The following is a 19,474-nucleotide window of genomic DNA, read 5'->3' as shown; positions in this document are numbered from 1 at the left end:
CGCACACACCCCATATCTGCTCTTCTTCCCCTCTTTCTTCCTAATGGTTATATCATAATATTCAGACCAAGTAAATATTTATTGTGTGCGTTAGTATGATCATATATGTAGATATTAGGTATAGATGTATAACTTTTGTGTTGTTGTAGAGATAATTGTCTTGTTTTTCATTTGCTTTGTTTTCTATGTGCCTAGCCCAGTTCATCAGCCACCTCTACACAGAAGTGTAACTCCCCTCAATTCTCTGTCCTGGTGGCCTCCTTCTTGGAGCCCTCCATTTTTCAGGTCTATTCTGGACTGTTTGCTGTCTGGACCAGCTGCACCTCTGCTGTCCTAGGACTTCTCTTCACTTCTCATCCTGGGGGTTTCCTCATCTCTCTCCTATGTGGAATTTCCTTTTCCCTGGATCCCATGCCATTGTTTTTCCTGAGCTTTCTGAGAAAGAGAACAGGTGTGGTTACATTTGTGAGACTCTGCATCTCTGAAAATGTCTTTATTCTAGTCTCACATTGATTGATTTAGCTGGGAATTGAATTCTACTTTGGAAACCTTTTTGCCTCAGGATTTTGAAGACATTTCTCCAGTAATTTCCAGTGGTTGCCATTTCCTCTGTTCTCCTATTATTTGGATGTTGGAGCACCCTCAAATGATCCTCCAGTTTTTTTTTTTTAACTTCTCTGTATTGTTGTCCTCAAAGATCTCTGGGCAGTTTTATTAATGGTTCCGTCCCAAATGTTTTGTGGATTTAAAAAATTCTCTAATACATCGCATTTCCAAGAGCTCACCTTGTTTCTTTGAACATTCCTTTTCTACATCCTCTCTGTCCTGTTTGGTGGATGTGGTGTATTTTCTTGTCTCTCTGAGGGTATCAGTTGTGTTAGGCATGAGGCAACCTGTAAAGGTGAAATAAACACAAGGAAAGACTCAAGCTTAAATTTCGTTACAACATTGAGTGCAGGATGAAAATTCTTCATCTTCATTTGTGTGCATTTTTCTGTGTTCCTCCCTCGAAGCCATTTTCTTCCTTAGTATTTTTAATATTGGCTTGACTTTCCTTACCCCTTTTGGATGAGTGACTGCACTTCCCTTTTTCAACTTGTAGAAAAATATAAAGGTTAGAGAAGAGAACTGTCATTCATTGAATCAATCAATTTTAGGACCATTTACTCCCCAAATATACCAGGCAGATAAGAAAAGGTAAGTGTACAAGCGGTCTGCTGTTAATGACTCAGAGCTGAGATTTTGAAGTGCGTGAGTACAGCACACTCTTAAGGTGGGCCTTCCTCACTGAAGCTCTGGATGAATAAAGGGCACTGCAGTTATGGCTTTAACCTCTGGAATGTAGTACTTCTTACCCTCGGCTCCCTGGGGGAATTTTCAAGATCTTCATAGAAGGGTTTTAGGGACGTATTTGCCAATGCCACTGACTGTAGTGCAGTTTGACAGTTTTCTGGGCGTCCAATTTATGGCATTTCTCCTTTTTTGCCACATCTACTTTAATGTTCATTTAGGCTCTTTAAATCAATGATGGGTGCAGGAGAATTGTCTCTTTTCCAACTCTTAGACTGATTGTGTCTAACAGTACCAAGGAGGTAACAACCTAAAGTTCTCCTTTAAACACATAACCCACTTTAATAATTTCAGTCAATTCCCTCAGGAAGTTCTCATCAGTAACAGACTTTGTTTTTCAAGGTTTCCTATACTTCCGCCTCCTGAAAGGGCATCGTTCCTTAGGATTTCCTACCGTGCTTCTCATTCTGCAAACATCTCCTCCCAAGCTTCGTTCACCATCAACAGTGCTCGTCGTAACATGCCATTCCATCATATGCAGATAGTTATTCCTGAAATATTAATGCATTGTATTTGTTCATATGTTTATTCTAAACATAATTAACATTCTCATACTTTTATGATATACTTCATGGGTCCTATAATCAAACTTTTGACTGATTCAAAAAGGTAAAAAAAGGTAAAAAAGAAAGCCTTAAAAAAAGGTAAAAACATGATAGGTATAATGTAAACTAATTTAAACAAATACTGATTATTAACAAAGGCATAATTTGATCTAATTGGTTCTAGTGATACTGGTCTTATACATCTTTCTTTTGGTTTGTTGCTTCATTTTTATTCTCTGTGGGGAGCCCATATCATAGACTAGATGTGTCAGATATTGAGTGGTGTGAACATTTTTCATCAAGACACTATCCTCACATATTCATTTGATGTGTTCTCCCAAGATTTTACATTGCGGTGGTGCTTGAAGTTACATGTTTCCTGTCTTACATTCCTGTGTTGTTTATATCTTATTGGTTATTCCCATCTGATAATTCTTTTTGATTAGTCTGCAGGGTTTTATTTGCCAATCATTCTTCCATTTCTTCAGTGTTCTCTATCCATTTTCCTATTATGAAGTTTCATCTTAGTTTTACTGTGTACTATCTCTCCCCTAATATGTAATGCATGTCTAGAGTTTGTTCATGCCATTCTCTCATTTTTACATACCTTTAAACCTTTGAAAGCATAAATAAACTCAGGAAAACACAAAGGTCTTTCAATATATAAATGCATGAAAGCATGTACATTTTTTTATTTTTAAAAACCACTACGTATTACCTGTCACTGTCAATATTTAATAATTAACAGGCACGGTTTTTTAGTGATCGTTGCATACAATAGATTATTAGCCAAAGTGGAACATACACACACACACACACACACACACACACACACACACACTCAGCTAAACATTGAGATGATGCACCTAAGTGTTTTATAGAAATACTAGTGACATCTAGAGTTATTCTTTAACCTGTATCTTTCTCTTAAATTCCAGACTTGCTATTCAAACCCTTTAGTTTTTATTTCAATATTCAGATTTTATACTTCTCAAAATTAGAAAAATCTTTTTCTCTCCCTTCACCTCATTTAAAATTACAATTAAATAATTTCACATTGTTTCTCATATCATAACCTTTGATTAGTACCAGAAAGTTCAATATAGCCTTCCCAATTGAAAGTAAGTAAAACATGCATGAAGCAATGCCTGACACTGAGTGATGTACTGTTCTTGAAAAGATCCTGCTTTTTTAAACACATTTTTATGTTAATGATTAGTCTTTATCATTCTAAGAATCCATACAAAAAGACTGATAGTAGATCATGTCAGATCTGGCATCTTCTTTTTTTTTTTTTAATTTGCTGTGCTTCCTTACTTACATGATTTTTGCCATTTACATTTACTCTTGTGAAGCACCAAGGCTAAATTATCTGGCAGTCTGATATGTAATTTGCAATCGAGTAAAAACATTTTATTGCCGATATTATGAAATTTGACTTACTATTTTAAAATATCTTTCAGAAACATATGTTAATTCACTTTTACTTAGTTCTTACAAGCACTACATTTTTCATCTACTTAGTGTCAAATGACTTGAAAATCCCTGGATGCTGTGTGCTGTAATTTCTTGTGTGATCAATTAATAAATAATAAGGAGGGAAAAATAAACTTGTTCTTTCCTTTGCTGTCACTTTCTTGCCTGATTAGTAGTAAAAAGAATCTTCTAAAATGAAAAAAAGGGCAATAGATTTAATCAGAGAAACAAAACAAATCCCATCACATTCACACACACACACACACACACACACACACACACACATTCATGTCAACCTTCTTCCGTCAGGTTAGAAAGAACATTCCTATTTACATTAATACAGAGCATATTTGTTTTCACGTGACGATACAAGTCACTGTATTTTGTTGCAGATGTAACAAATAGAATTACAGCTGTTCTTTATTTAATCTTCTAAAGATCCAAAGATGTTCAAGGATTCAGTTTGCTCAGTCTTCCCCATAGTGTCATCCGTTATTTGGGAAGGAGACCTAATTTGCAACAGATACAAAACTATTTGTCATTTTGCGAGTTTGCCAAAAATAAATGAAACTATTAATTACTACATTTTTGAGCAGCTGTTAATAAATTGGGATAACTGTTCATTAGAGTACTGGTTAATGACATGGACTGTATTTGGCTAGTGTTGCTTTTCACAGAAATGTATCAACAAAATTAAGTGCATCAGCAAAAGTAAGTGATGCTTTATTTTAATTATTTAAAATGAGACTTACTTATCCTACATTAGTAAAGATTTAATTTAAAACAAATTCTCTTTTGTCATATTAAAACTAATGATTCGGGGTTTCCCTGGTGGCTCAGTGGTTGAGAGTCCGCCTGCCGATGCAGGGGACACGGGTTCATGCCCCGGTCCGGGAAGATCCCACATGCCGCAGAGCGGCTGCGCCCGTGAGCCATGGCCGCTGAGCCTGCGCGTCCGGAGCCTGTGCTCCACAACGCGAGAGGCCACAACAGTGAGAGGCCTGCATACCGCAAAAAAAAAAAAAAAAAAAAAAACAACTAATGATTCAACACCATATTTTAAAGCAAGTTATATCACTCAGCATTTTATATTCTGCATACTTTATATTCCAAAATGATGGCTTGAAACTGCTTTTAAAATACTAATTTTCGAGATAAAATTTCTAGCCCTTTATTATTTTTCTTTTTCCAAATCTAAAATTAGCATTAAATTTTATTGTTCTAAAAACATTTACTCAATCCTCCAGATAGAAAAGTATCTTTTAGATTATTTTAATTCATTCTTCTGTATGTCTGAATGAACAATTAGGAAGTATTCACACATTCCCTTTAATTAGAATGTATGCATTCCATATTTATTTAACTGGAATACATTTAATTGCACATGTGTTATAATTTTTTTAAAATTTGAATAGTTTCTAGGTATAGATGCATTTAGAGTAGAATAATTGGAAACATACCACATATGCAACATAAGTGCTTTCCAAGGAATTTAATTAATCTGTTGTACTCTATAAAACCAAATTATTGTATTTTAAAAAGGCACTGTTCTCAGAAAGTCAATTCTGCCTCCTGTCCTTTTGGCATCCTGAAATTCTAAGCTTCCTTGCCAAAATTTTAAACTAATGATTATAGAGAGTTATTTTAAATTGTGATTAAACTAAATAAAAGTAATTATCAGCCAGTTAGAATTTTGAGAGATTGCTTTTCAGTTTAATGTGAATAACCCACACAGAAAAGAAAAAAGGGGGATTTGCCATTTGAAATATATAATATGTCCAGTGTGTAGTAAGTAAAAAAGCAATCAAGTACTCCGTGGTGAAACATTCATTACTGTTTCCCCTTTTTCTTGAAATCTGATAGATGAACTAGATATTTTCAAATGACTAAAAGTATGCACAGCCTCTCACCTCTGGAACAGCAGTTGAATTTGGCCATGGTCACTAATAATAAATAGTTAGCATATGAAAACTGTTCCAATGACCTATAGCTGAAATAAATTTGTCTTCTGAAGTCCACTTCCTTACAGACTGGTGTCTGTTTCACAGTTGGCACTCCCCAAATTGGTCCTGTGATTAAATGGGCATGGGCACGGAACTGACCTTTAACTCCCAGAGATGGTTCCCCTAGGAAATGGTGACAGCACACCTGCAGGGCCACATCACAACAGCTTGTATTGCTACTGCTGCCTGCATTAGAATTTCATTACAGGGGCATTCAGGGATCTGTTCATGCAATGTGTATATGCGCCAGAATACTTCCCAAAACAACAAACATCCCTAACTTATTAGTAAAAGAATTGATATAAAAATTAATAGTTTAAATCAGCAATACAATAAACAAGGCCACTACTTGATAATTTGTACCTTCCAGTCCCCAGAATAAACCTAATAAAACCATCTGCCACATGGAAAACACTTTCAGTTTAAAATACTATTTTATGTCTATAGAACAGAAGTTACATCAGCTCTTAAATTTTGAGGTATGTAACTGTTTATAACATAACAGGAATCATCTGCAATCTAAAAAATTTAATGAGTACATAAGTAATTAGAATGTTTTAATGTTTCACTTAATTTATAAATATATTCAAATATTAAGCTATTAACTATCACTTGTTTTAGCTAAGTTTAATTATCTTTCACTTCTGAGCCAATTTAAAAATAAGTTCAAATATCACAAAATAATGTCCCATACAGTTAGAGCTATGTATTTAAAAGAATCCATTTCTTCATAATCAGTATTTTTCCTTGCCCTTTCTCTCTAGAAATATTTTTTCATCACCCCGTAGTGACTTGTTTGTATACTAAGATATTGTTGGGAATTTATCTTTTGTTTATTTCATATACTTCTGATCAATTCCAACTCATGCCCAATTATATTACACTAAATTAACATAATTCAACAGATGTTGATATTTAAATGTTTTCTGGCATTCAAATCTTGGACAGCTGTCTTCGAGCTTGGGGAGAAGGCAAACATTTAGAATTAAATGCTGAGCATATGCTTAAATTACTAATTAGAAAGATGGAATAAAAACTATGCATTATCCTTTCTAAGGACAATAAACCTCAGATAGGGATTTCTGCAATCTTTTTATATCAGGTTATAGTCCAAGGATGTATACATACTAGATGACATGGACTTCATGGATAACTTCATTTAATTTCAGATTGGATCACTTTAAAATTATGGAGAGTCTCACTAAAATATGAAAAACCTATAATGGCTTCATACTGGCAGTCTTAAGAGTTGAAAAGATGCCTTTTCACTTGCAATGTCAGGATGGTAAAAGCAGTTTTTAACAATATTTTATTATGGAAAATGTCATCATAAGCAGAAATACAGAGAAAAATATAAGCTCAAAACTGCAGCTGTCAAAACTGTCTTAGGTAATTACATGTGGCCAACCTTGTTTCATCTATATCTTATTTCAATTGAAATATATCAGTATGTTTCTCTAAAAAGTAACAGTCTCTTAAGGAAAAAAAAAACACCATACCATTATCACATCTATTAAAAAAGCAATAATTCTTTAATATATATGTATGTATATGTGTGTTTAATTACAGCTGATACTCAGATGTCTCCAATTATTTCATAATCTTTTGTCTTACACGTTATTTAAATTGGGATCCAAATGAGATCTATCTGTTAAAATTGGTTGACATATATATATCCCAAGTTCCCATTGATTTATAGGCCCTTTGTTTTTTCCTTGAAATTTTTTGTTTGAAGAAGTTAGATTAGCAGGTTCGATTCCTGGTCAGGAAACTAAGATACCGCACACCATGTGGTGTGGCAAAAAACAAAAAAACAAGAAGAAAAATATGTCAGATTGTTTGTCCTATAAAGTTTCCCACATCTGAGGAATGTTGCTGATTTTATCCACGCGGTGTCATTTAACCTATTCCTCTGTCCCTTGAGTTTTCTGCAGTGGGTATTTGGAGCTAGAGAATTGATTTGATTCAGGTTCAGTTTTGTTGTTTTGTTTTGGCAAAACTGTTCCAGAGGTGGTGGCCTAGACTTCTCTCCCTTCCACATCTCTTTCTGTGATTTATTAACCATAAAGATGGTTACCCCAATTCATTCACTAAGGGTCACAGAACGGTGATATGTTAATTCTGTCCTCTCACTTTGGTTCATTAATTGGATTACTTCTGTTTCAAACTTAGCCCCTTCAAATACTTGATTACTCTGAGCTACAGATCATGTAGGTAAAGCAAGATAAATACTTGCTCCTTTTCCTTTAGCCATCAGTTTTCAAAATTAATTGATTCCTTACACTTTCTGGAGGTGACTGGTGAAATTTTGTTCTATTTTTTTTTAACTCATTGATTTAAACAGATCCCATGTGTTTCAGTCCATTTGTTATCATCCTAATTGATGTTAAAATTGTCCCATCTTTGGGCAATGGGAGACTATTTAAATGGGTTCCTGAGTCTGTTTCCTTGCTACGAGACTTTGCTTTCTTCCTTGCTTTCTGGTATGTTTATATTTCCAAGGCTACCTTGGACCTTTCCTGGCCTAGACCAAGAATCAGCCATTTCTTTAAGAAGTGCTGATTCGTTTACTGGGAAATAATTTTAGAACCCACAATCCGCGTTTTAGGGGTGTCATTATTTCGAGGCCTTTTTAGTGAAATACTTAGACTTTTTTTTTTAACAAATTAGCTCATACTGATAGTTCCAGTTCAAATTCAAGACTTCATTGTTTTTGTATTTTCCATCATTGGCTTTAATCTATCTTTTTTCAACATAAAAAATATTACCTCTGGTGACAGCATAATAATTGTTCATTTTATTGATCCCACCATACATACACAGTATTTTCAGAATCACCATATCACCATGACTACTGATAAAATAATTACTGAAAATAGTTTAAGTTTTTCCCTTTTTCTAGTCCTTTTGTACTTTGTCTATATTTCACTAGGAATGCACAAATTCCCGTGTTTTAAAGTCACTTGAAATCGTTTCTAAGTATAGATATAGTAATCTATAGTTAGGTTCATTAGTTTCATTTTAGTTTTCAGAGACTGCTTTTTAAAATTTTATTGTTTTATAATAATATAAAAATAGTTACAGGTTCCACAATCAAATCACCTCAAGAAGTTACTGTCAAAGAAGTCTAACTTCTATTCAGTCCTCACCACTTGTTCCCCTCCCCCCGTCATATAGGTAGCTATTGCTTTGTTTTCTTTTGTTTAGCCTTCCATTGGCTATTTTATTTTCTATTTTTAAGATAAGCAGACATATCTTTCTCTCCCTATTTTTCCATTTCCTTTTCTCTCACTCTCACTCTCACTCTAGTATACCGTTTGATTTTTAGGAAGGCTTATTTTTTGTAATAATTATCTTTATTTTAATACTTTTATATAACAGCCTTAGTCCCCTTCCCCTTTTGAGGGTGGGGGGCTATTTGCAGTTGGTTCTCTGCTCTGAGCAGGATTGAAATAAGCTAGGAACCTCTTTGCCCTTCTCATTCCTCTCCCACACATTTGTTTTGAAGTTAATTATTTCTCTGCTAATACCTACAGGACGGTCAGCAAATTTATTCTATTTTTCCTATATAGCTTTCATTTCTTTCCGTTTTTAGGTAGTTGTACTGTACGTATGTGTGTAGCATACATATAGTCTGAAGCATATAACCATTCAATACTACACTGTAGTATTACAGTCTGAATCATATAGCCATTCAATACTATACTGTCTCCTTAGTTTCAGTTCTAGTTGTAGTTTTAATTCAGTTCATTTAGTTTTAATTCTATGAATAAATATGTTTTTAATGATCCCTATCTTATCTGAAGTCAGTGCGTCTCTGCTCTTTCTGTCGTCTGAGGTCTATTCTCTGGTTGATACCTCCGGCAGGTCTCATGGGAACAATATTCCCTGAGTCCCTGCATATTATTAATGGTTTGTCCAGACCCTGTATATTTAAAGGTCACTTTGGGCAGATATACTACCCATGGCTCATATTTTCTTTCCTTAATTGTTTCAAATATATTAGTCTATTGTTTATGTAAAATGTTGTTTTCAGTGTGTGATACAGTCTGATTTTTCTCTCACATATAAGTGGCTTGGTGTTGCCCAGATGCTCAGTATATGTTTTTCTTTTCTTTAAAACCCAAGGGTTTGACTAGACTCTATGATGATGTTGGTCATTCTATGTGTTTTTCCTAAGGATGAAGTAGGCTCTTTCAGTGGTAGTTTTATTACTTTTAAAATAAATTTCAAGATTTTCTCCAATTATAATTTTTCATATTTATTTTGTTTCATTGCTTTGGTTTTGTTTCAAAACTTTCTATTATACATATATTGGATCTCCTTGCCTATCTTCAGTAGCTATCACTTTCTCTCAAATCTTTTTTTATTTTTAACGTTTTTATCCTTTGCATTTTCCATTCTTCATTATGTTCTTATCTTTTACTTCTTCATCATATTTATTTACTCTTGTGTCCTAGTTCAGTTTCATTTCTGAAGTGATTTTTTTTTTTTGCCTTTTATTTCTGTTGTTTTCTGAATGCTGTCATCTCTCTGGCTAGTTATTGTTGTCCAAACGTTTTGGGTTATCCTACATGTTATTATGTGGATTCAAAAACCACAGTGTCACTGCCACCATATTCTCAGAATACTCTAGTTATGACCTTTTTTTAGAATTACAGGAATCCAGGACTTCTACATAACATGCCTATATTTAAGTGGCAAAATAAGTGATTAGAGTAAGTGGTCAGGTTTACATTTCTCTACTGATACAATAGCATGTCATGGTTTTCTAGTCTTTTAGTATGATATTGCTTATGTTTCTTTTGAAAAATGATGTTCAGGGACTTCCCTGGTGGTCCAGTGGGTAAGACTCCGTGCTCCCAATGCAGGGGGTCCAGGTTCGATCCCTGGTCAGAGAACTAGATCCCACATGCATGCCACAGCTAAGAGTTCATACTGCAACTAAGAAGGCTGCATGCCACAACTAAAAGATCCCTCATGCCACAACTGAGACCTGGCGCAGCCAAAATAAATAATAAATAAATAAATATTAAGAAAAAAATGATATTCGTGCTCAATTTCCACACAACTTTAAGGACTTTTTGTGCCAAGTGAATAAAATGCACTGGGCCAGGTGATACGTGTGGAACCAGGATTTGATATCCTGGTCAGGAAACCCTAGGCACTATCCTTTACTCCTTTCAGTCTCTCACTCGTGTCCCCTTCATGCATTCCCCACAGCCCAACCAGAATGGCATTTGGAAATCCCATATGTATTTGAGTGTTCTTAAACATTCTTAATGGCTTCCCATTGCCCTTAGGATCAAGTCCTAAACATGGTTTGTAAGGCCTTTCTTGGTCTTACAGTTCTTACTATTCCAGCATCATCTCCAATTACTCTTTGCCTTGAACACTATATACCAGTTCATATAATAGTTCATATAGGGCTTCCCTGGTGGTGCAGTGGTTGAGAGTCCGCCTGCCGATGCAGGGGACACGGGTTCGTGCCCCGGTCCGGGAGCATCCCACATGCCGCGGAGCGGCTGTGCCCGTGAACCATGGCCGCTGAGCCTGCGCATCCGGAGCCTGTGCTCTGCAGCAGGAGAGGCCACAACGGTGAGAGGCCCACGTACAGCAAAAAAAAAAAAAAAAAAAAAAAATAGTTCATATAATAGTACCATAAAATTTACTGTGTTAATGATGTATAGTAGTACCTCAATATCCACAGGGGATTGGTTCTAAGATCCCCTCCCCCATGAATACCAAAATCCACAAATGCTCAATTCCCATATATAAACTGGTATAGTATTTGTATATAACCTACACATATCCCCCCTTATACTTTAAATCATCTGTAGATTACTTATAATACCCAATACAATGTAAATGCTATGTAAATAGTTGCTGGCACACAGAAAATTCAAGTTTTGCTTTTGGGGACTTTCTAGAATTTTTTTTTTTCCAAATATTTTTGATCCTAGATTGGTTGAATCCGCAGATGCAGAACTTGTGGATACTGAGGGAAAACTGTATTTTATTTTAACTCATTTAATTTCCAAAATTACCCTATGAGGTAGAGATTCTTATTATCCTCATTTTACGTATGAGGAAACAGAGAGAGGAGTTAAATAACTTTCCCAGCTCAAATGGTAGATAATATGTACAGCAGTGTCCTTTTTATTTTCCAAGTCTTACTTCTAAGGCGTATAAAAATTAACTTGACCGTTTTCTCAAATCTAGTAACGAAAAACCATTAACTCTTCTGAAATAGTAATTTTTAAACTTTAGATCACTTTATACATTGCTTGGCAAAAATAAAGTGACATTTTGACTGATCACAGCTAATATGATTTTTATTTGATCATTTGGCATTTGTCTTCTGAAAATTAAAAAATGTAGAGGCTTCCATGGTTTTCCAAAGAAATTCATTATGTAAATGAAAAAAGAGGAAAGAGTTTATATCTGACATTTAATTTCTGTATACTGTTTCTTCATGGACATTTAAAGGCAACAGACCTCCCAGATACAGAGAGTAATAGACCTGGTTTACCAAAATTATAAAGGATGTTTGGTTCTAAGATCTTGATGGCAAAACTAATCCTGAATATAAGCTAAGGCACTCCAACTTTGCAAGTGTTTCAATTGAATCGAATGAGGAGAATCCTGAAGTACTCTTCCTCCTAATTATTGAACATTAGTGTTCCTGTAGTCATCACAAGCTTCCTGTTACCTTACCTAGCTAACACTGTATATATTTCACAGTCTAGCAAACATTTGCTAACAAGTCTGCAGAAATTTTATGTACGTAAATGTTCATTCATCTGCCAAAAGCTATCATGGAAGTGTGGAGTAACTGAAGGCATTCCTTTCACTAAGTTACACTTAGTGAAATGCAAAATTATGTAGAAAGGGAAACACTTTACCATCAAGGTACCTGCATATACTTTAAAAGCTGGTTTACATGTAAAAGCTTGATTTTGCAGATATTTGTATCCCGAAGCCCAAGATATGAACCAAGTAAGTTTTGTGGTTTTCTATTTCCATAAGTAAACATTTCTTTATTATAGCAATTGGAACCTCAATAAAAATACTGATTATCATAAAGACAAGTTACTCTAAAAACTCTGGCATGCCTTGTTAAATTTCATTCAACAACTATTCAATAAGTACCTGAATTGGCAAGGCTTGTAAGAGACAAGGGAAATTTACTTTAAAAAATAAAACAGATGTGGACCCCACTGCCTTCAAGGAATATACAGTCTGGTTAGAGGATTAGTTCATGTACATATATAGCCTTAGTTGAAGGCAGAAAACATTGTTTTCTCCAAGGAGTGAGAAATTATTCTGGCAATGGCAATCAGAAGAGGCTGCATAAAGGAGGTGGCATTTTAACTGGGTCATAGCATCCCAGGTGAATTCCATCAATAAGCAATAATTCAACCTAAATTCAAGTAAGTCTATATTAAATGGTAATGCTGTCTGACATATTCTAAAGTAGAAATAACTCCTTACATCTTTCAGAAGTTTAAGACATTCTGGCCCGTTATTAAAATAACCAGTTTTTATTACCTCCTCATTATGGAGATAAAAGTGGCAACCCTATTTTCCTTTGCTTTTCAGTATTCTTACTCAGCAGATGCCCATTACAGCATTTAGAATTATGACATCACTTTAAGTCTCCTCTCAACAAGCAAAGTCACGGACACTTTACACAAGTCAAAGCTGAGCTCAGTCTTAAGCCTGTATCTGCCAACTCAATCATGCGAGTGAATTGTAGACGCTCTTGAATGAGCAAAACCTCTCAACTTCAAGATCTGCCTTGGAAATGTATCTACATTTGATTCCATCTCTTCATTAGAGCAGTAAATTTCTGACTACAGCTGCAATAAAATCCAGAATTATATCTACAAAAAAATATGGTCAGGCATTTTTCCACTGAATTTAATCATCAGTGTAGTTGACAAACTGGTTAATTCAGTCAAACAGGCAGCTTCATTCTTTTTTTTCTAGAGAATTTAAAATAATTATGAATGGACAGATCTGTTGAATTTCTTAACACTTGATGCTGCAAGGGGATGTCCTCTCCTCCCACTCCTTTATAGGGTCCAGCTCCCACCATATTGAATTGCTTACAGAGCCCCAGATACAGCACGTCATGTGTGCACCTCAGGGCATTTGTGCCTCTTCAGATGTGTTCTCTCAGCTAAGGGCCTAGAATGCCTTACATGCCTGCTTGGAATTCTCTTTGAATATGGAGTTGAAATCATGTTCCCCCATGACTTTAACCCCTAGCAGATGAAAGCCATATCTTTTTTATTTCTCGATCCTGTTTTATGGCATGGCGCGCATTACATTTTCAGTAGATGTTTATTAAATGGAGTATAATAACTGAGTTGAATGAGGTACTGTGGTATAGGGGAAAAAATGATTCTTTCGAGGCAAGTGTTCCTTGGTTCAAATATGAGAACTTTATATTCTGTTTATGTGATCTATGACAAGTATCAGTTTCTCTGGACCTCAGGTTCCTCAGACCTGGGTTTTTGTGAGGATTAAACAAGACAGTATGTGAAAATCTTCAGCATAATACCCCATATATAGCTGACAGTCAATAAGCTTGGATGTTCCTGGTAATTTAGATAATAAATTCTAAGACTTCAGAAACCAACATGTATTCAAAATAATTTTTTAAGATAATAAAATATATTCTCTGTCCTGCCCTTTTAACCCCATTATTCCCTGAAGCTGGTAAAGGAAAGAAACTCAGCACTTTTGTTCCAAAATGCTACTGAATTTAAAGCTGGGTTTAGAGTCAGAAATTATCAAATAGGACAATAAGTAAAAAGTCAATTCGACAAATATATTCAAATATTATATACTGCACTGAATGAAGTGGATATGAAAATGAATAATGCATGGACTTCACTTTAAAAAGTTAAGAATATGAGGAATACCATAATTTTATTAATAGTTATAAAATGGCAACAATACCAAATACCATCCTGGGAAACATTTCATAGTGTCTGATCAGAGAGAGAATGTGGGATTATATCTGCGTCTGTAGGCTGATCTGAAGGTTCTTTTATGTAAGATGCAGGATGTTATCAGGACCAACATCCCAATTTTTTAAATATAGACACATATCTTCTTGCATTTAATGGAGATATACAAAAGAACCATATTTATTTTGAGTAATTTTTTATCTCTCCTAAGAGTCAATACTAGCTTTATCATTTTTTAAGGAAATTAGAATAAACTTATTGTTGAAACTCTATGCTGAATGTCAATGATAATCAGATTCCAGAAATGTATAGTTATAGCTAGAAATCAAGTAAATTAAGTCAATATCAGTTTACTAAGTGCCTATTTTTCCTAGGTACTATGGTGTGAAGAATAAAAGAATACTCCAAGATGCCTCAAATATCTTAGATTCTGCCTGGAGAGACAATATCAAAATTTGAACTCAGGCGAAATGAATTTTTCTCCATTTCCACCAAGTGGTGGCCTGCTGCTATAACTGTGTGGATTTATTATATCGTATAGTAATTTCTTATTCATGTGTGTCTCCTGCATTAGGCCATGAGCCCCTCAATGGTAGGAGCTCTTATCCTTCTTTGTGTTTCGTTTAGCGTCTAGTAAAATACGTGATTCAGAGTCAAGTTTTGTTCATTGTTAAATGAGTATTTTTGAGTGAATTTAAATAACAGTTCGAGAAAGTGTTATCCTAAAAAATGCATGATTGATTGCCAAGTGGAACGTGGAGGCAACAGTTGTTACTGAAGTTTGATTTGTTTTAGTTCAATAAATATTTACTGTTTTGCTCATAGATGAGAGGCACAACTAGCTTCTGTGAATTAGACATGGTGCCTGGCCTAAAATTGTTTCCAGCATATACTTAACTGACGATCCACTCTAATCCGAAAGCAACTTGAGGACATACAGTAGGACAAGTTTAATGACAGAGATATGCACAGATAGGTAAGAAATGTAAAGAAAAGGCACTTGGAAAGATAACGAGCTTTTAGTAAAGTTTGAAGAAGCGAAAGAACATTTAGATTTAAATGCCCTGGGAGAACTTCGCAGGGAGAAAAGGCAGGCTCTCAAAGACGGCGGAATTAGGAAACATGGCAAGGAAGTTTTTTCTAGTGGGTAGAACACACTGCTCGTGTGTTAGCACGTATGCATGGACTTGGTGACTGACAACTCCTTAAAACAAAATCAGAAGGAATTAAACAAATATGGGAAGCATGATGGCGGTAACAGGGAAGCTAACATGTAACAGCGGTTCTCCCATAGAGAGTTTTTGAAACCTTCCTGAATAATTTGCTCTCTGAAAAGATTAACTTTCCTCCCGATGTGAGAAGGTCCTCATTCACATACACTCAGAACGTTCTAATATCTACCCGAATTGCATAAAACAACCTCCACCACTTTCAGGTACCATTTGTTTAGAATAATGAAGAGCTACAAAAAGAAGCAGCATTTAAATGAGCTGCTTAGGGATATAGACGTGTGTGTTTATTAACCCACACAAGGAGTGATATCACCAGAATCACAGACCCTCGGGGCTTTAGATGAAGCATGGAACACACGGGTGGAGAAGCAAGTCAGCTTTGAAGTGGGAAGTACCGAGTGGTGGCCAAGAGAAAACTCTGTGGCAGTGGGCTGACCTGAGAAAGTCAGTGGGTTTCAGACTCACAGGAGGCTTGTGGGTTTTTAATGAGTTTTTGAAATGAAAATGAGTGCTTTATTCTTACATGCTATGACACTTTTAAAGCCAGCAGAATCAAACGTTAAGGAAGAATTTAATTTTCCTATTAACTACCAAAAAAATTCCTACTTGTTATTTAGAAATGACCCTCATTTATATCCTTATTATAGCATATTGATAGTGTTGAGATGTGATGAGTTTATACCATCATGTGTTTATTTCGTGGCTGTTTCCTGACACTCCACACTAGGCATTCTTCTGGTTGTCTTATACCATTGTGTCCCCTGTACTGTGTGATCCTGGGTAAATTATTTCACTTCTCTGTGCCCTGGGCTTCTTATCTGTAAAGTGGAGATGGTAATAATAGTAAATTTATTAGATAACAGTTATCAGTTGCTTAGTGTGGGCAGGCACTGTACCAAATGTTTTACACCAGTGATCTTTAAATAAAACCTTCAAAAAACCTTTGAGGTAACTACTAATCTAATCCCAATTCTTGAAGGTAAGGAAATTGAGGCAAAGGGAGTTTAAGTAACCTGCCAAAGATTGGTTAAAATCCTTCTCAAACATTGACAATTATGGTGTAAGTTGGCCTTTTCGGAGAACTAGTTGGGAAAACAGAAATGGCAGCGTCAGAGGAAAGAAGTTCTGTCGGAGACTCAGGCAGATCAGGCCAACAGAACCTAAAGCTTCATCTAACAAACACCTCAGTTTCCACGGTGGGAAAAGTTCCACCATGCCGTTGACAAAGAAAGACTCCTCAGCTGCGAAAACCGCTTACATTTATTAACCCTCTTGTTTGCTGTTTTCTAATTCATCTCATTATAATTTGTTTGTTTGTCCCATGCTCATGGTAAAAATAAAGTCCAATATTAAGGAGAGGCATAAAGAAGAAACTTCCCACCAGATGCCATCACAGTGGAGCTAATCGTCACCAGTCTTTTGTTGCATAGTTTCCATACCTTTCAACAAATACATATGCATGGTCTATAATTTGGAAATATTAGTTTCGTTACTATGAAGAAAAGTAAAGCAGGGTGAGGAGACAGAAATGAAGGGGGTCGCTTTTTAGGTAGAACATAGGATAAGTGTAGATATTTGGACGAGGCTTTTTTTTTTAACTTACATTATTAAATTCTATTGTTTGTGATACTGTAAAGAGCAAAGGTGGTCTATGTGTACAGCATATTTTAAATATTCCATAGAAATTTTAAGGTAGGTATTTTAGCTTATGAATACTAGTTTGGTATCCATCTATAATGTTTGGTGTTAATGTCTCTGTTAATGGTTCAGAATCAGAGAGGAATCATGGACCTTCTTGCTAAAAAAGTATGCATATGCACATTTTGCACAGGATTTCATAAGGTTTCCGGACCACCTGAAGCCTCCCACCGTCTCCCCCCTTGTCACCCCCTTGCTCACTACAGTTCAGCCACGTGGCTCTGCTCTGAGGACCCTGGAGAGTCCTTGGCTGCTGGGGCAGTGACTGGTCCCTGAGCTCCCTAGAGCCTCCTGACACACAGCTGTCCCTCACACTCGCTGGGAGCTCCATGGGGGACGTCCGTATTGGCGTATAACCTGGCACAGAGGAAACACACAGGAAACATTAGTTCTGGCAGCAGCCACCAGATACCTTTAGGTACCAGGGTAAAGCAGATCGGGAAGAAGTACGTCTGGACTTGAACTCTCAGACGAGGTGGAAGAAGCACTAACAGGACAGACCCTTCTGAAGCTGTTGAGGGGAACTGCACCCTGGCAGGCAGATCGCGGTATCCAAGGGGTGGAGCCTCAGACAACAGGTAATCGGAGGTTATTGAACCACAGAGTAAAGAACCGCCCGAGCAGGTAGGCGGTGACAGGAACGGGGGCCAGGAGCAGCTGACGCTTGGAGAAGGTCAGCCTGCAGCGTTAGAGACAGATCCGGTCACCAGGTGCATTTTAACATCTGGGCAAGTCCAGGCAATGACCTAAATCTAAAAGAACTAAGATAGGGGCTTCCCTGGTGGTGCAGTGGTTGGGAGTCCGCCTGCCGATGCAGGGAACGCGGGTTCGTGCCCTGGTCCGGGAAGATCCCACATGCCACGGAGCGGCTGTGCCCGTGAGCCATGGCCGCTGAGCCTGCGCATCCGGAGCCTGTGCTCCGCAACGGGAGAGGCCACAGCAGTGAGAGGCCCGCATACCACAAATATAATAATAATAATAAAATAAAAAATAATAAAAGAACTAAGATATCAGAAGTTTTATAACGAAATAGGACATGTCCAAAGTAAAGCAAGGGTCCAAATCCTGGGACACAAGTACTGCGTCAGCGCAGAGTTATAACTTAAACTACCCCTCGCTGATATCAGGATTGTTCCCAAGCGAGGGGAAATGGGCTTGAGACAGAACGTGACGCCACATGACCAAAGCCACAAGAGACAGAAGGCGCCAGAACCAACAATTGATCAGGGTGTGAACATACAATACCAAATGCAAAAGGTTTATCGTGCACAAGAAGGGGCTTTGAAAGAAAACATCATTAAAAGCAAGGATTTAGGGCTTCCCTGGTGGCACAGTGGATAAGAATCCACCTGCCAATGCAGGAGACGGGTTCGAGCCCTGGTCCGGGAAGATCCCACATGCCGCGGAACAGCTAAGCCCGTGTGCCACGACTACTGAGCCTGCACTCTAGAGCCCACGAGCCACAACTACTGAGCCTGCGTGCCACAACTACTGAAGCCCGCGCACCTAGAGCCCGTGCTCCACAACAAGAGAAGCCACCACAATGAGAAGCCCACGCACCACAAAGAAGAGTAGTGTCCTGCTCGCCGCAACTAGAGAAAGCCCGCGCATAGCAACGAAGACCCAACGCAGCCAAAAATAAATAAATATAATAAATGTTAAAAAAAAAAAGCAAGGATTTAATGCGATTCTGGTAGTTAAGAAATATTTATGCTCAACAGTACTTGATATGTGCATAATGGCACAGAAGGAAAAGTGCTAGATACTGATGTTTACTCGTTCAGTTAATATGTTGAGACATATTGACACTGAATAAAGCGGAAGAGGGGGTGATTTGGATCTAGAAGGGAAAGTTCACGTAGGGCTGGATTTGCACCGATTGCTCCTCCAGTGACACCACAGACCCGCTTCATTTCTGTGCAGCTGATACCCTGTCCAGGCTTATATTTTTCTAACTGACAGTGAGTGTTCTTGCCAAATGCCAGGGCCCATAGTCACATCTGTTTGTCTCTTCTCTGCAGCTTGTCCGAGGCTGCTTGGGAACACATCCTATCCAGGGGGCAGCTTTCACTAGGCCTAATTCTCTGAAAAGCCAAATGCGCATACAATGAAGGGACAAGTTCCTCTTGTCTTCTCTTTAATATTATTGTGTTTGACACCGCCTGCTTCAGCCCTTGTCAGCCCTTGTC

The 19,474-nt window shown here is 36.9% G+C and overlaps 1 protein-coding gene and 1 long non-coding RNA gene across 3 annotated transcripts in view; one reads left to right on the top strand and one right to left on the bottom strand.

Annotated features, from left to right (window-relative positions):
- LOC307193223 overlaps positions 1-19,474 on the bottom strand; it is a 284,938-nt gene that overhangs the window by 34,512 nt on the left and 230,952 nt on the right. For both annotated transcript variants that reach the window (XR_013830255.1, XR_013830256.1), the window contains exons 4-5: positions 1,745-1,841; positions 786-893 (exon numbers count right to left, since the gene is read on the bottom strand). This is a non-coding gene — a long non-coding RNA (uncharacterized lncRNA). The remainder of the gene's footprint in view (positions 1-785; positions 894-1,744; positions 1,842-19,474) is intronic.
- The window catches only part of GPATCH2 (G-patch domain containing 2), a 165,761-nt gene that overhangs the window by 124,275 nt on the left and 22,012 nt on the right, over positions 1-19,474 (top strand). The window lies entirely within an intron of this gene.

Source organism: Stenella coeruleoalba (assembly GCF_951394435.1).
Source record: "Stenella coeruleoalba genome assembly, chromosome: 1".
Classification (NCBI taxonomy): domain Eukaryota; kingdom Metazoa; phylum Chordata; class Mammalia; order Artiodactyla; family Delphinidae; genus Stenella; species Stenella coeruleoalba.
The sequence above is the reverse complement of the archived record's forward strand: the minus strand, read 5'-3'. Positions and strand labels throughout refer to the sequence as shown.